Raw genomic sequence first — 14,767 nt, 5'->3', positions numbered from 1 at the left:
ACCGGACGTACCTGTCCTTGGGAGGCGAAGAAAGCCTCCGGAGTCGATGATGAAGTGGACGCCCCCAAAGGTGGTGGTCATGTCGTCACTCGATTCTGAAGGGGCCGGGTGCGACGGCTTGAGGTGTGATGCGAACTCGAAGGGCTCGCAGTAGATTGGATCTTTCGGTCCTGGAGGCGTTGGTGACTCGAGCACAAACGCTGCGGACGTGACTGGTACTGCCGATGCCCTGCCTTGTGCCGACAGGGTTCCCACAGACGGCGCCAATTGTCGAGGGTACTCCTCGGCAATGCCCTCTGATTGGGGCTTAGGGTTGATGGAATCCTGCAAGCTGACACGAGACATCGGTACACAGACAAGCGGGGAGAGCGATTTACCCAGATTCGGGGCCCTCGATGAGGTAAAACCCTTACGTCATGCCTGTCTGTTCTTGATTATGATGAAAATGGTGTTACAATGGGGTGCCGAATAGTTCGGCTGTGATCTCGTCGAGATAGCTAATCGCTAGGGTAACCTAGTTCTAAGCTTCTGTTGGCTAAGATCGCTAAGATTGATTGTGTCCTCGATAGCCCCTCTCCTGGCCTTTATATAGGAGGCCAGGTCTCGAGAAGCCTAATCGAGTACGACTAGGTTTACAATAGATCTATCTCATAACTTTCCTTGTTCGGCTTCTTTCAAATCTTGTACTTCAAGTAATCTCCCGCTGCACCGTCCTTGGTGGCCCACCTTGCCATCGGATACCTTTATGGGCCTCCAGTTGGGCCGTGTAGGGTAGAGCAACATCGGTTACCCGAAGGGTAATGCCCACGTCAACTGTGCGTAATGTAAACAATACAAATATCCTTAGACAAAACATTGATGTTTTATCTCTAGTGGCAACAGCACATCCACAACCTTAGGGGTTGTTGTCACTCCCCCAGATTTAATGGAGACATGAACCCACTATCTAGCATAAATACTCCCTCTTGGAGTCACAAGTATCAACTTGGCCAGAGCCTCTACTAGCAACGGAGAGCATGCAAGAACATAAATAACATATATGATAGATCAATAATCAACTTGACATAGTATTCCATATTCGTCGGATCCCAACAAACACAACATGTAGCATTACAAATAGATGATCCTGATCATGATAGGCAGCTCACAAGATCTAAACATGATAGCACAAGAGGAGAAGACAACCATCTAGCTACTTCTATGGACCCGTAGTCCAAGGATGAACTACTCACGCATCAATCCAGAGGCGGGCATTGTGATGTAGAGCCCTCCGGTGATGATTCACCTCTCCGGCAGGGTGCCGGAGGCGATCTTCTGAACCCCCCGAGATGGGGTTGACGGCGGCGGCGTCTCTGGAACTTTTCTCGTATCGTGGCTCTCGGTACTAGGGTTTTCACGACGGAGGGAATAAATAGGCGAAGGGGCAGTGTCTGGGGGCGCCCGAGGGGCCCACCCCATAGGCCGGCGCGGCCAGAGGTGGGGTCGCGCCGCCCTATGGGGTGGCCGCCTCGCGTCCCCTCTTCGTCTCCTCTTCGGTGTTCTGGAAGGCTCCGTGGAAAATAAGACCGTGGGCTTTTGTTTCGTCCAATTCCAAGAATATTTGTAAACTAACTTTTCTGAAATCAAAAACAGCAGAAAACAGGAACTGGCACTGCGGCATCTTGGTAATAGGTTAGTCTCGAAAAATGCATAAAAACATTATAAAGTATGACTAAAACATGTTGGTATTGTCATAAAACTAGCATGGAACATAAGAAATTATAGATACGTTGGAGACGTATCAAGCATCCCCAAGCTTAGTTCCTACTCGCCCTCGAGTAGGTAAACGATAAATACAATAATTTCTGAAGTGACATGCTACCAACATAATCTTGATCAATACTATTGTAAAGCATATGAGATGAATGAAGTGACTCAAAGCAATGGTATATAGTTTTGCTAACAAAAAGATAATGACTAAACAACTGAATCATATAGCAAAAACTTTTCATGAATAGTACTTTCAAGACAAGCATCAAAAAGTCTTGCATAAGAGTTAACTCATAAAGCAATAGATTCAAAGTAAGAGGTTTTGAAGCAACACAAAGGATGATTAAGTTTCAGCAATTGCTTTCAACTTTCAACATGTATATCTCATGGATAATTGTCAACACAAAGTAATATAATAAGTGCAATAAGTAAGCATGTAAGAATCAACGCACACAGTTGACACAAGTGTTTGCTTCAAAGATAGAAAGAAGTAGGTAAATTGACTCAACATAAAGTAAAAGAAAGGCCCTTCACAGAGGGAAGCGGGGATTACTCATGTGCTAGAGCTTTTTATTTTGAAAACATGGAAACAATTGTGTCAACGGTAGTAATAATTCATATGGGTTATGCATAAAACTTCCTATAAGTTGCAAGCCTCATGCATCGAATACTAATAGTGCCCGCACCTTGTCCTAATTAGCTCGGATTTCCATGGATTATCATCGTATTACATATGTTTCAACCAAGTGTCACAAAGGGGTACCTCTATGCCACCTGTACAAAGTTCCAAGGAGATAAATCGCATTTGATTTCTCGATTTTGATAGATCTCAACTTGAGGACATCCATACCGGGACAACATAGAAAACGGATAATGGACTCCTCTTTTTAATGGTTTAAGCATTCAACAACAAATAATATTCTCATAAGAGATTCTGAGGATTAATGTCCAAGCTGAAACTTCCACCATGATACATGGCTTTGGTTGGCGGCCCAATGTTCTTCTCTAACAACATGCATATTCAAACCATTTCAACTCATGGCAAATCTCCCTTACTTCAGACAAGACGAACATGCATAGCAACTCACATGATATTCAACAAAGGTGTGAAAGGTTGATGGCGTCCCCAGAAACATGGTTACCGCTCAACAAGCAACTTATAAGAACTAAGATACATAAGCAACATATTCATTACCACAATAGTTTTTTAGGCTACTTTCCCATGAGCTATGTATTGCAAACACAAGGAATAAAATTTTTAAAGGTAGCACGCAAGCAAATTACTTTGGAATGGCAGAAAAATACCACATAATAGGTAGTTATGGTGGACACAAATGGCATAGGTTTTGGCTCAAGGTTTTTGGATGCACGAGAAGCATTCCCTCTCAGTACAAGGCTTTGGCTAGCAAGGTTGTTTGAAGCAACCACAAGTATGAACCGGTACAGCAAAAACTTACACAAGAACATATTGCAAGCATTATAAGACTCTACGCTGTCTTTCTTGTTGTTCAAACACTTTTACCGGAAAATATCTAGATCTTAGAGAGACCAATCATGCAAACCAAATTTCAACAAGCTCTACGGTAGTTCTCCACTAATAGATTTAAACTACATGATGCAAGAGCTTAAACATGATCTACTTGAGAGCTCAAAACAATTGCTAAGTATCAAATTATTCAAGAAAATATGAAGCATTTTCTGTTTCCAACCAAATAACAATAAGTATAAGTTCTGCGGCTTTCAGCTTTCGCCATGAATATGAAAGTAAAACGAAGAACACAAGTGTTCAAATGAAAAAGCGGAGAGTGTCTCTCTCCAACACAAGGATTGCTAGGATTCGAATTTATTCAAACATAAACAAAAATAAAAGCAAACATACGCTCCAAGTAAAGCACATAAGATGTGACGGAATTAAAATATAGTTTCACTAGAGGTGACCTGATAAGTTTTGATGAAGAAGGGGATGGCTTGGGCATCCCCAAGCTTAGACGCTTGAGTCTTCTTGAAATATGCAGCGATGAACCACGGGGTCATCCCCAAGCTTAGACTTTTCACTCTTCTTGATCATATCATATCATCCTCCTCTCTTGATCCTTGAAAGCTTCCTCCACACCAAACTCAAAACAATCTCATTAGAGGGTTAGTGCATAATCAAAAATCCACATGTTCAGCAAGGACACAATCATTACCAACACTTCTGGACATTACCCAAGGCTACTGAAATTTAATGGAGCAAATAATCCACTCAAACACAGTAAAAGAGGCAACGCAAAATAAAAGGCAGAATCTGTCAAAACAGAACAGTCCGTAAAGACGAAGTTTTTCGAGGAACTTAACTTGCTCAGATCAGAAAACTCAAAACTAATGAAAGTTGCGTACATATCTGAGGATCACGCATGAATTTTTTTAGAATTTTTAGATTCTTCTATAGAGAGAAAAACGCGAATTCGTGACAGCTATTAGAGACTTTACTTGGCACAACAATGCAAGAAAATAAAGATACAAAGGTATTGCTACAGTAGTAACAAACACCTTGACTCAAATATAAAATAAAAATTGCAGAAATAAAATAATGGGTTGTCTCCCATAAACGCTTTTCTTTAACGCCTTTCAGCTAGGCGCAGAAAGTGCAAATCAAGTAACATCAAGAGATGAAGCATCAACATCATAATTTGTTCTAATAATAGAATCAAAAGGCATCTTCATTCTCTTTCTATGGAAGTGTTCCATACCTTTCTTAAGAGGGAATTGATACTTAATATTTCCTTCTTTCATATCAATAATAGCACCAACAGTTCGAAGAAAGGGTCTTCCCAAAACAATAGGACAAGATGCATTGCATTCAATATCCAAAACAACAAAATCAACGGGGAAAAGGTTATTGTTAACCGTAATGTGAAAATTGTCAATTCTCCCCAAAGATCTCTTTATAGAATTATCAGCAAGATTAACATCCAAATAACAACATTCCAAAGGTGGCAAGTCAAGCATATCATAAATTTTCTTAGGCATAACAAAAATACTTGCACCAAGATCACATAAAGCATTACAATCAAAATCATTGACCTTCATTTTAATGATGGGCTCCCAACCATCTTCCAACTTCCTAGGGATAGAAGCTTCAAGTTTTAATTTCTCTTCCCTAGCTTTAATGAGAGCATTTGTAATATGTTTTGTAAAGGCTAAGTTTATAGCACTAGCATTAGGACTTCTAGCAAGTTTTTGTAAGAACTTAATAACTTCAGAAATATGACAATTATCAAAATCAAAACTATTATGATCTACAGCAATGGGACCATTGTCCCCAACACTCTGAAAAATTTCAGCACTTCTATCACAAACAGTTTCAGCAGTTTTAGGCAGTTTTGCACACTTTGTAGTAGAAGTAGAGACATTGCCAACACCAATTATTTTACCATTGATAGTAGGATGTTTAGCAACATGTGAAGCATCAACATTACTAGTGGTGGTAATAGTCCAAACTTTAGCTATATTATTCTCTTTAGCAAGTGTTTCTTCTCTTTCTTCTCTTTCTTCTCTTTCACATCTAGCATGCAATTCAGCCATCATTCTAATATTGTCATTAATTCGAACTTGGATAGAATTTGTTTTAGCAAATGACTTAGTATCTTTAACTTCATCAGGCATAACTTTCAGTTTTAAAAGATCAACATCAAGAGCAAGACTATCAACCTTACAAGCAAGAACATCAATTTTACCAAACTTTTCCTCAACAGATTTGTTAAAAGCGGCTTTGTGTACTAATAAATTCTTTAAGCATGACTTCAAGATCAGAGGGTACACTTCTACTATTGTTGTAAGAATTACCATAAGAATTACCATAACCATTACCACTATTAGAAGGATATGGCCTATAGTTGTTGTTACCAAAATTATTCCTATAAGCATTGTTGTTGAAATTATTATTTTTAATGAAATTCACATCAACATGCTCTTCTTGAGCAACCAATGAAGCTAAAGGAACATTATTAGGATCAACATGAGATCTACCATTAACAAGCATAGACATAATAACATCAATCTTATCACTCAAAGAAGAGGTTTCTTCAACAGAATTTACCTTCTTACCTTGAGGAGTTCTTTCAGTGTGCCATTCAGAGTAGTTGATCATCATATCATCAAGAAGCTTTGTTGCAGCACCCAAAGTGATGGACATAAAAGTACCTCCAGCAGCTGAATCCAATAGGTTCGTTGAAGAAAAATTCAATCCTGCATAAAAGGTTTGGATGATCATCCAAGTAGTTAGTCCATGGGTAGGGCAATTCTTTACCAAAGATTTCATTCTCTCCCATGCTTGGGCAACATGTTCATTATCCAATTGCTTAAAATTCATAATGCTACTTCTCAAAGATATAATTTTAGCAGGAGGATAATATTTTCCAATAAAAGCATCTTTACATTTAGTCCATGAATCAATACTATTTTTAGGCAAAGACAGCAACCAATCTTTAGCTCTTCCTCTTAAGGAGAAAGGAAACAATTTCAGTTTTATAATATCCCCATCTATATTCTTATACTTTTGCATTTCACAAAGTTCAACAAAATTATTAAGATGGGCAGCAACATCATCAGTACTAACACCAGAAAATTGCTCTCTCATAACAAGATTTAGTAAAGCAGGTTTAATTTCATAAAATTCTGCTGTGGTAGCAGGTGGAGCAATAGGAGTGCATATAAAATCATTATTATTTGTGCTAGTGAAGTCACACAACTTAGTATTCTCAGGAGTACCCATTTTAGCAATAATAAAAATAAACTAAGCAAAACAAATTAAATAAAGTAAAACAAGTAACTAATTTTTTGTGTGTTTTTGATATAATGAAAGCAAACAAGACAGAAAATAAAATAAAGCAAGACAATAAACAAAGTAAAGAGATTGGATGTGAGAGACTCCCCTTGCAGCGTGTCTTGATCTCCCCGACAACGGCGCCAGAAAAGTTGCTGCTAGCGTGTAGGGGCAGCTCCTTGTGACGGTAAAGCACACGTCCGTTGGGAACCCCAAGAGGAAGGTATGATGAGTACAGCAGCGAGTTTTCCCTCAGTAAGAAACCAAGGTTTATCGAACCAGTAGGAGATGAAGGCCAGTGAAGGTTGTTGGTGAAGGAGTGTAGTGCGGCGCAACACCAGTGATTTCGGCGCCAACGTGGAACCTGCACAACACAATCAAACTACTTTGCCCCAACTTAACAGTGAGGTTGTCAATCTCACCGGCTTGCTGAAAACAAAGGATTAAAAGTATGGTGTGGAGAATTATGTTTGCTTGCAGAAAACAAAAGAGAACAATGATTGCAGTAGGTTGTATTTCAGATGTAAAAGAATGGATCGGGGTCCACAGTTCAATAGTGGTGTCTCTCCAATAAGATAAATAGCATGTTGGGTGAACAAATTACAGTTGGGCAATTGACAAATAGAGATGCACATACATATCATGATGACTACTATGAGATTTACTTAGGGCATTACGACAAAGAACATAGACCGCCATCCAGCATGCATCTATGCCTAAAAAGTCCACCTTCGAGTTAGCATCCGCACCCCTTCCAAGTATTAAGTTGCAAACAACAGACAATTGCATTAAGTACTGTGCATAATGTAAACAATACAAATATCCTTAGACAAAGCATTGATGTTTTATCCCTAGTGGCAACACCACATCCACAACCTTAGGGGTTGCTGTAACTCCCCCAGATTCAGTGGAGACATGAACCCACTATCTAGCATAAATACTCCCTCTTGGAGTCACAAGTATCAACTTGGCCAGAGCCTCTACTAGCAACGGAGAGCATGCAAGAACATAAATAACATATATGATAGATCAATAATCAACTTGACATAGTATTCCATATTCGTCGGATCCCAACAAACACAACATGTAGCATTACAAATAGATGATCCTGATCATGATAGGCAGCTCACAAGATCTAAACATGATAGCACAAGAGGAGAAGACAACCATCTAGCTATCGCTATGGACCCGTAGTCCAAGGATGAACTACTCACGCATCAATCCGGAGGCGGGCATGGTGATGTAGAGCCCTCCGGTGATGATTCCCCTCTCCGGCAGGGTGCCGGAGGCGATCTTCTGAACCCCCCCGAGATGGGGTTGACAGCGGCGGCGTCTCTGGAACTTTTCTCGTATCGTGGCTCTCGGTATTAGGGTTTTCGCGATGAAAGGAATAAATAGGCGAAGGGGCAGCGTCGGGGGGCGCCCGAGGGGCCCACCCCATAGGCCGGCGAGGCCAGAGGTGGGGCCGCGCCGCCCTATGGGGTGGCCGCCTCGCGTCCCCTGTTCGTCTCCTCTTCGGTGTTCTGGAAGGCTCCGTGGAAAATAGGACCGTGGGTTTTTGTTTCGTCCAATTCCGAGAATATTTGTAAACTAACTTTTCTGAAATCAAAAACAGCAGAAAACAGGAACTGGCACTGGAGCGTCTTGTTAATAGGTTAGTCTCGGAAAATGCATAAAAACATTATAAAGTATGACTAAAACATGTTGGTATTGTCATAAAACTAGCATGGAACATAAGAAATTATAGATACGTTGGAGACGTATCAGACGACCACTGCAAACCTCACGCATATTTTGGCCACGTTTGCGTCGCTGCGGATGGCCCGGTCACTATGCGTCGCCCCGCTGAAGGTGGTACCAGACGCATTTTCGGCCCCGTTGGAGATGCCCTTAGAGCATCTCCAGTCGCGTCCCCCAAACCGTCCCCCAAAGGGATTTGGGGCGCGCCGGACAAAAAAACCTTCCTAGCCACGTCCCCCAAAGTCGCTTTTTGTCCGGCGGCCCGATACGGTGTCCGGCGCCCCGAGCCCGTCCCCGCCCCTCAGGGGATGCTCCGGGCACGCCGGACACAACGAAAAGTGAGGCGAAGAGACGCGTGCCCGACGCATCAGCGGCTCGGAAGCCTAAAACCCCGTCACCTACCTTTGGTCAAGCGACGTTAGTGGCGTCCCAGTTTTCCTAGGTGACGCAGGGACACGTCTCGTCGTGCATGGCCACGTGGCCGTCCGCACCGGCGTTATTGCGTGCAACCACCCGCTGTCGCCGCTGTACATTAAGAGGCCCTGCGGTTTGTCCCAATCTCTCGCCGCTCCCAAATCTTCTCCTCGCCGCCCCCAGATCTTCTCCTTGCCGTTCCAAGCAATGTCGTCCTCGTCCTCCCGCAAGATCGCCGCGGCCAACGGCTTCGGCCGCGACAGCCTCACCATGAAGGAGGCGTGGGCTCTGTACCACGCGGGATATCCCGTCCCACCGGACATGCGCCTGCCAAGCAGCGGCGGCTGGAAGATGGTCGTGAACGGCATTGGTGTCCCGCTACCGCCGACGCCGGGCACAGAGCGCTGGAAGGATGCCATTAGGGCCCGGCGGGCTAAACTCGACGCCGAGGAGCGGGTCGACCCGACCTGGGCGGCCAAAAACAACGACACCTGGTGGGGCACCTACTTCCAGGCCAAGTACGACATGGAGATGCGCAGCACCACCGGCCTCGTCGGCGGGCCGAACAGCTGGAACAGGGAAGGGATCGCCCTGTTCTGGGGCGTTCCGGGGCGCACCCTGCAGAGCGTCATCCACGGCATCCGCAACGACGCTCCAAGGTTGGAGGCGCCGTCCTCACCGCCACCGTCTCCCGCAGCGCAATGGCAGCCGAGGAGGACGTACTCGTCCTCCTCCAACTCTTCCTCTCAGGACCAGCACGATCGACGCCGTCCTTGTTGTACCGCTCGGCGCCCTACACCGTCCCCAATCGCGTGGTGAAGGAGGAGCCGGCGACGCCCGTCAATCCGAGGCGCGGCGGCAGCAAGAGAGGTGCGGCGACGCCCTCCTCATCCCGAAGCCGAAGGTGAAGGAGGAGCCGGAGGAAGCGTTGAAGGCGGCGTTGCTGGCGGAGTACGAGCGGCAGCAGCGGCTCATCGCCAGCAGCGACGACCCCGAGGACTGCCCAGGGCTGCGAGCGGCGTACTTGGCGTCGCTGAACGACAAGGACGTCTGGAGGGGCGACCTCGACACGGCGATCGCCATGTCCATCCGCGACTCCGGCAAGCCGCTCGTGGACCTCACCGACGACGGCGAGGCAGGACCAAGCGGCCTGGTCAAAGACGAGCCCGTCGACGAGCCCGACGAGCGCGTCAAGCAGGCGGTCGCCGACGACATGCACAACTTCCACCAGTACTACGACGTCTCCGGCCACCGCAAGTGGTTCTAGATTAGGTTTAGTTTAAATTTAGTCGAATCTCGTTCGATTTGAATCTATGTAATATATGTCAAGTTTAGATGAATTTAATCGAATCTCATTCAAGTTTAAAATTTCCAAAATTTTGTTTGAAGGACGCAACTGGGAGCGACGTCCTTCAAAGGAGGCAGGAATAAAAAACGTGTCCAATCGGACGCTGTTTGGAGATGGCTGATAGGTACCAAGTGCACTCAGAATCAATTTTTAGTTTCCGGGACTGGTGTGTTTAACCTTCTCTCTCCTTCAGTCCTCCGCCCTCTCGCTCTCCTCTTTACTTGCCTTTTCTTGGCGGAGAGCGAGGACTGCAGGGCCCCCAAAAGAGGGTCGGATTCTTTGGTGTTTTCTGAACCTTCTTTACCTTGTCCTCAAATGGCCCCCTCCCCACACTCCCCCTAGGAGCTGCCAGTTCCCCTCTTCCTCGAGAGGAGCACGTGATGGAGGCCTCCAAGGTGTCGGCGGCGCTTCTTCTGGCAGCCATTCTCCTGCTCGGCCCCGCGTCCGCCGCCGCGTCCTCCTACCACCCCGCAAGTGAGCGAGCTCTGTTCTTGGTTTTCTTTCGAGTTTGGTTCGATTTGGTGTGGTTTCTTGGGGCTCATTGGTACCGATTGGCGGCAGAGGTTGTCGGCGGGCTCCTGACAAGCACGGCGACGGCGGTGGTGAAGAAGCTGTGGTCGCTCTCCCTCAAATCGACGACCAGCACGAGGACGGGTAATCTGCATGGTCCTTAGCCGCCAACGGCGTTTCTTTTCATTCTCTGTTTTGGTTCCTTAATGGGGGAAATATCTGTCGGCAGCGACGGGGACGGCGGCGGCGACAGCGGCGGCAAAGTCCATGGTGAGGTACGAGGGCGGGTACGCGGTGGAGACGGTCTTTGACGGCAGTAAGTTGGGAATCGAACCGTACGCCGTCGAGGTCACCCCCGCCGGCGAGCTGCTCGTCCTCGACTCGATGAACAGCAACGTCTACAGGGTCCAGCTGCCGCTGTCCCGATGTGAGCATACTAAAACTGCTTCTTCATATCCGGACAGACACGTTTTCTTGGCAGTATGTTGGTACTACTTGGTCATCATGGGATTCTGCTAAATATGGTTTCTTTATCTGTGCTAAATATGGTTGTTAAGTACCGTGAGACAGTTTGGGTGATATTGATGGTTGTATGCTAGATTTGGCCACCCACGCTTCTTGCTTGCGACATACTTTGTTAGTTCTTAGTTTCGCAGTTCAGACTGTCACTTTCATTCCCCTTGTTTAGAAGTTGAACAAACAGAGGAGATATTCACCTGGAAATTTTGGCAAAATGTAGTAATAATTGTTTGCCAGAATAGTTTGTAAAATTTCACATGTCTATTGTGAAGATCTGGGATTCAGCTTTTGGTATGAGCAAATGTCCTCAAAACGTGTGCAGATAGCAGGCCCAAGATTGTCACGGGTTCACCTGAAGGATTATCTGGTCATGTTGATGGGAGGCTCCGAGAGGCGAGGCTGAACCATCCTAAGGGATTTACAGTTGATGACAGGGGCAATATTTATGTTGCGGATGCTATGAACATGGCGATAAGAAAGATCAGCGATACAGGTACGTTAAAATGTCTCATTGCAGGATATATGCACATATTATTGTAATGTCAGTTCCCAAGCATCCTACTTCTGCTTTTTGTGCTAATTCAGTGTCTTTAGGTGAACTTTTTCTGGGTCTCCTTCAACCATCTAGCATGAATGTCGTTATCAATTTGTAACTTATAATGAAGAGATTCATGACAGGTTGAGTAATATATATATGCAGGGGTCACAACCATTGCTGGGGGAAATCAATGAGAGGTGGACACATAGATGGTCCAAGTGACGATGCAAAATTTTCTACTGACTTTGAAATCCGATATATCAGCAGTAGCTGCTCCCTCCTGGTCATTGATAGAGGAAACCAAGCAATACGGGAGATTCCGCTCCAGCCCGATGACTGTGAATATCAGGATGAAGCTGGTTTACCTCTAGGTACATTCCACTTAAGCTTTGCAATAGTACTATTCAGAAAAGAATAATGTTCTCCTTTGAAACCAGATACTCGTAAATACTCTGCAAATGAGGGAAAGTTCCAACAGAAGTATCAACACTAATCACTGCAGTTTGAATGCTTCCAGGTCTTGCCTTGCTTTTTGCTGCTGTTTTCTTTGGTTACATGCTTGCGTTGCTTCAGCGGCGGGTTTTAGGAATGGTGTCAACAGCAGAGGTAGGTCCTCTATATTTGTTATTCTGAGTAAATATCACACTTGCTGGCAGCATGGATTGGCAACTAGGGCAATGTCTGCAAGAGTACGGCTCTACAGGCCTGCTGTTAACCAGTAGAACAGCATGAATACACACATTTCTGCCAGCCTTTGGTTATGTAGTGTCTAGCATCCTTTTGCCCCAACTTGTTCACCCATAATCACGGCTACTAGAATTATGACATGCTGGTACTTTTGGAGTTAATAATGATCCTGTAGACCTGTACAGCTGTACTGTAACTTAAAATGCAGGCATTTGTGTGCATCTAAACAAGTGGGTCAAAAAGCAATCTCACTCTGTTATCCCTCTAGGGTCAAGAACTTTTTTTTCGACAAAGGGCACATGTTATGTTCTAGGGTCTAGTACATAATTAAAGTAAAGACGAAAAACAAAGATATATTCTTTGGAGCTGGTCTATTTATGCAGTAAATTTATAGCTACCTTCTTGACAAACGGAAGTTTTACTATGCAGGAACCTCAAATCCCTCAGAGACCCACTAATGCAGGTATCCCTCCATATCAACCACACCAGTCATACCAGCATCCATTCAAGCCTTCGCTTCGCCCACCACTAATCCCAAATGAAGACGAGGCTGGAAAACAGGATACTGAAGAAGGGTTCTTCACCTCAATTGGCAAGTTCATGGGAGGAGCGAAATCATCTGTGGCTGACATATTTTCCAGGAAAAGGCGCCCAACAAGGCAGCATCATCACCAGCAGCAGCGGAGAGCCAACCCTTGGCCAGTGCAAGAAAGCTATGCCATCCCAAATGATGAGACGCCACCTCCGCTGGACACAAGAGCCCCAACGCCTCGGAAGAATTACGCCTTCATGACAACAGAACCGGAAAAGGTTCACCATGTCCGGCATGGCCAGCCTTATCTCAGCAGTTGGGATGCAGGTGGCCCTCAGCAGCAGCCGGAGCACCAGGTGTATCACCACCAACAGCAGCAGCACAGGCAGCAGCTGGAGCAGCAGGCATATCACCAGCAGCAGTTGCAGAACAGGCAGTTGCAGAACAGGCAGCTGCCAGAGCAGCAGGCATATCCGCAGCAGCAGCACAGGCGGCAGCCGGAGCAGCAGATGTACCACCTGCAGCAGCACAGGCAGTACTCTGCAGGGCCGCAGACCTTCTATGAGCAGAGCTGCGAGACGACGAACGAGGTTGTGTTCGGCGCGGTCCAGGAGGTGGACAGCAAGCGGCGCATGGTTGAGATCAAGGCCGTGAACTACGGGGACACCTTCTACGAGCAGTACGGGATGCGGTACCGCAACAACTACATCGGCTACAACAGCAACAACAACTATTAACAATCAACCCCTCCCTGATTTTCTTTTCTTTTCTTCTTGCCTCTTTTGCTAATATGATTAGGTTTACCGCTCGTTCATGTAATCCATGTCATCTTCCCTCCCAGAGGCATGTAGCAGAAAGAAGGAAAAATGGACGAAGTAGAAAGTAGTAGTCTCCAGTCTTGGCCCTGGGCAATGGAAATGCTGGTTTTGTTTGGCACTGCAGCCTGATGAATTATCATCATAGTTTCTTGGCCTTCTTTGTATGTATTTCACTTTAGTGTCGACAACTTTGATGAATATCTGTCTCACTGATGAGCTCTTAGAGCATCTCTAACAGAGCCCGTAAACCACACCGGAACCGTATTTTTCCTTCTTTCTGCTACATGCCTACTAATACAGACCAAAGGGTGGTTTACAGGCTGAAAACTGAACGAACTTCTCCAGCGCCGCCGTCCGTACAATCGCCTCTAGCCGCCGATTTCTGGCTGCTTTGCTAAAATTGTGCCAGGACAACCAAGCTCATGGCTGCAGACGAGACGTGCGACGGGCGGACACAGCAGGCCATGGCGCTGCGTGACGGCGGACAGGCTGCGCAGCGCGGCTGCATACGCGCGGCAAGAGCAGCAGCTAGCAGCTACATCGCGCGCGGCCAAGGGCCAAGAGCTGCTAGCACATACGCGCGCAGCCAAGAGCTGCAGCGAGCAGCAGCAATCATTCCAAAGCTAACATCAATTTCATCGTGGAGCAAGGCGGAGCGGAGCATTACGGCCGTGTCTGGCCGCGTCCGGCCGGGCCGGCCGGACCTACGCCTCATTGAGCCGTGCGCGACCGTTCTCGTCTGATCCGAAGCTCGTGGCTGTAGCCGGGGCCGCGGACGCCGGCCTGCGCGGGGAGATCTAGGCAGCGGCCGGACAGTTCTCGTAAAGAATGATGATTTTTCGAATATTTTTTTTTCGGTTTTAGTTTACGGGGTCTGTTCTGCGCCAGTCGTTTTGCGATCCATAAACACGTTTTCGAAAGACTGAGCTCGAGTTTTTCGGTTTGCACTTTTACCGCTCTGTTAGAGATGCTCTTACAATCCTAGCATCCCTGTGCGGCTACCAATTCCAACATGATTGTGCTTTTCTTGAACATCCAGACACGGTATCTGGATACAACGCCAGTAAGGTACAGGTTCCAAGGCGGTGGCCTGGCCTCGTGATAC

General features: G+C 46.0%; 1 pseudogene; it reads left to right on the top strand.

The window, feature by feature from the left end:
* Window positions 1-10,835: 10,835 nt before the first annotated feature.
* LOC124675563 lies at window positions 10,836-13,842 on the top strand (annotated as a pseudogene).
* The last annotated feature ends 925 nt before the right edge of the window (window positions 13,843-14,767 follow it).

The sequence above is a fragment of the Lolium rigidum genome, chromosome 1 (assembly GCF_022539505.1).
Source record: "Lolium rigidum isolate FL_2022 chromosome 1, APGP_CSIRO_Lrig_0.1, whole genome shotgun sequence".
NCBI lineage: Eukaryota > Viridiplantae > Streptophyta > Magnoliopsida > Poales > Poaceae > Lolium > Lolium rigidum.
Note: the sequence above shows the minus strand (reverse complement) of the source record. Positions and strands in the feature narration are given on the sequence as shown.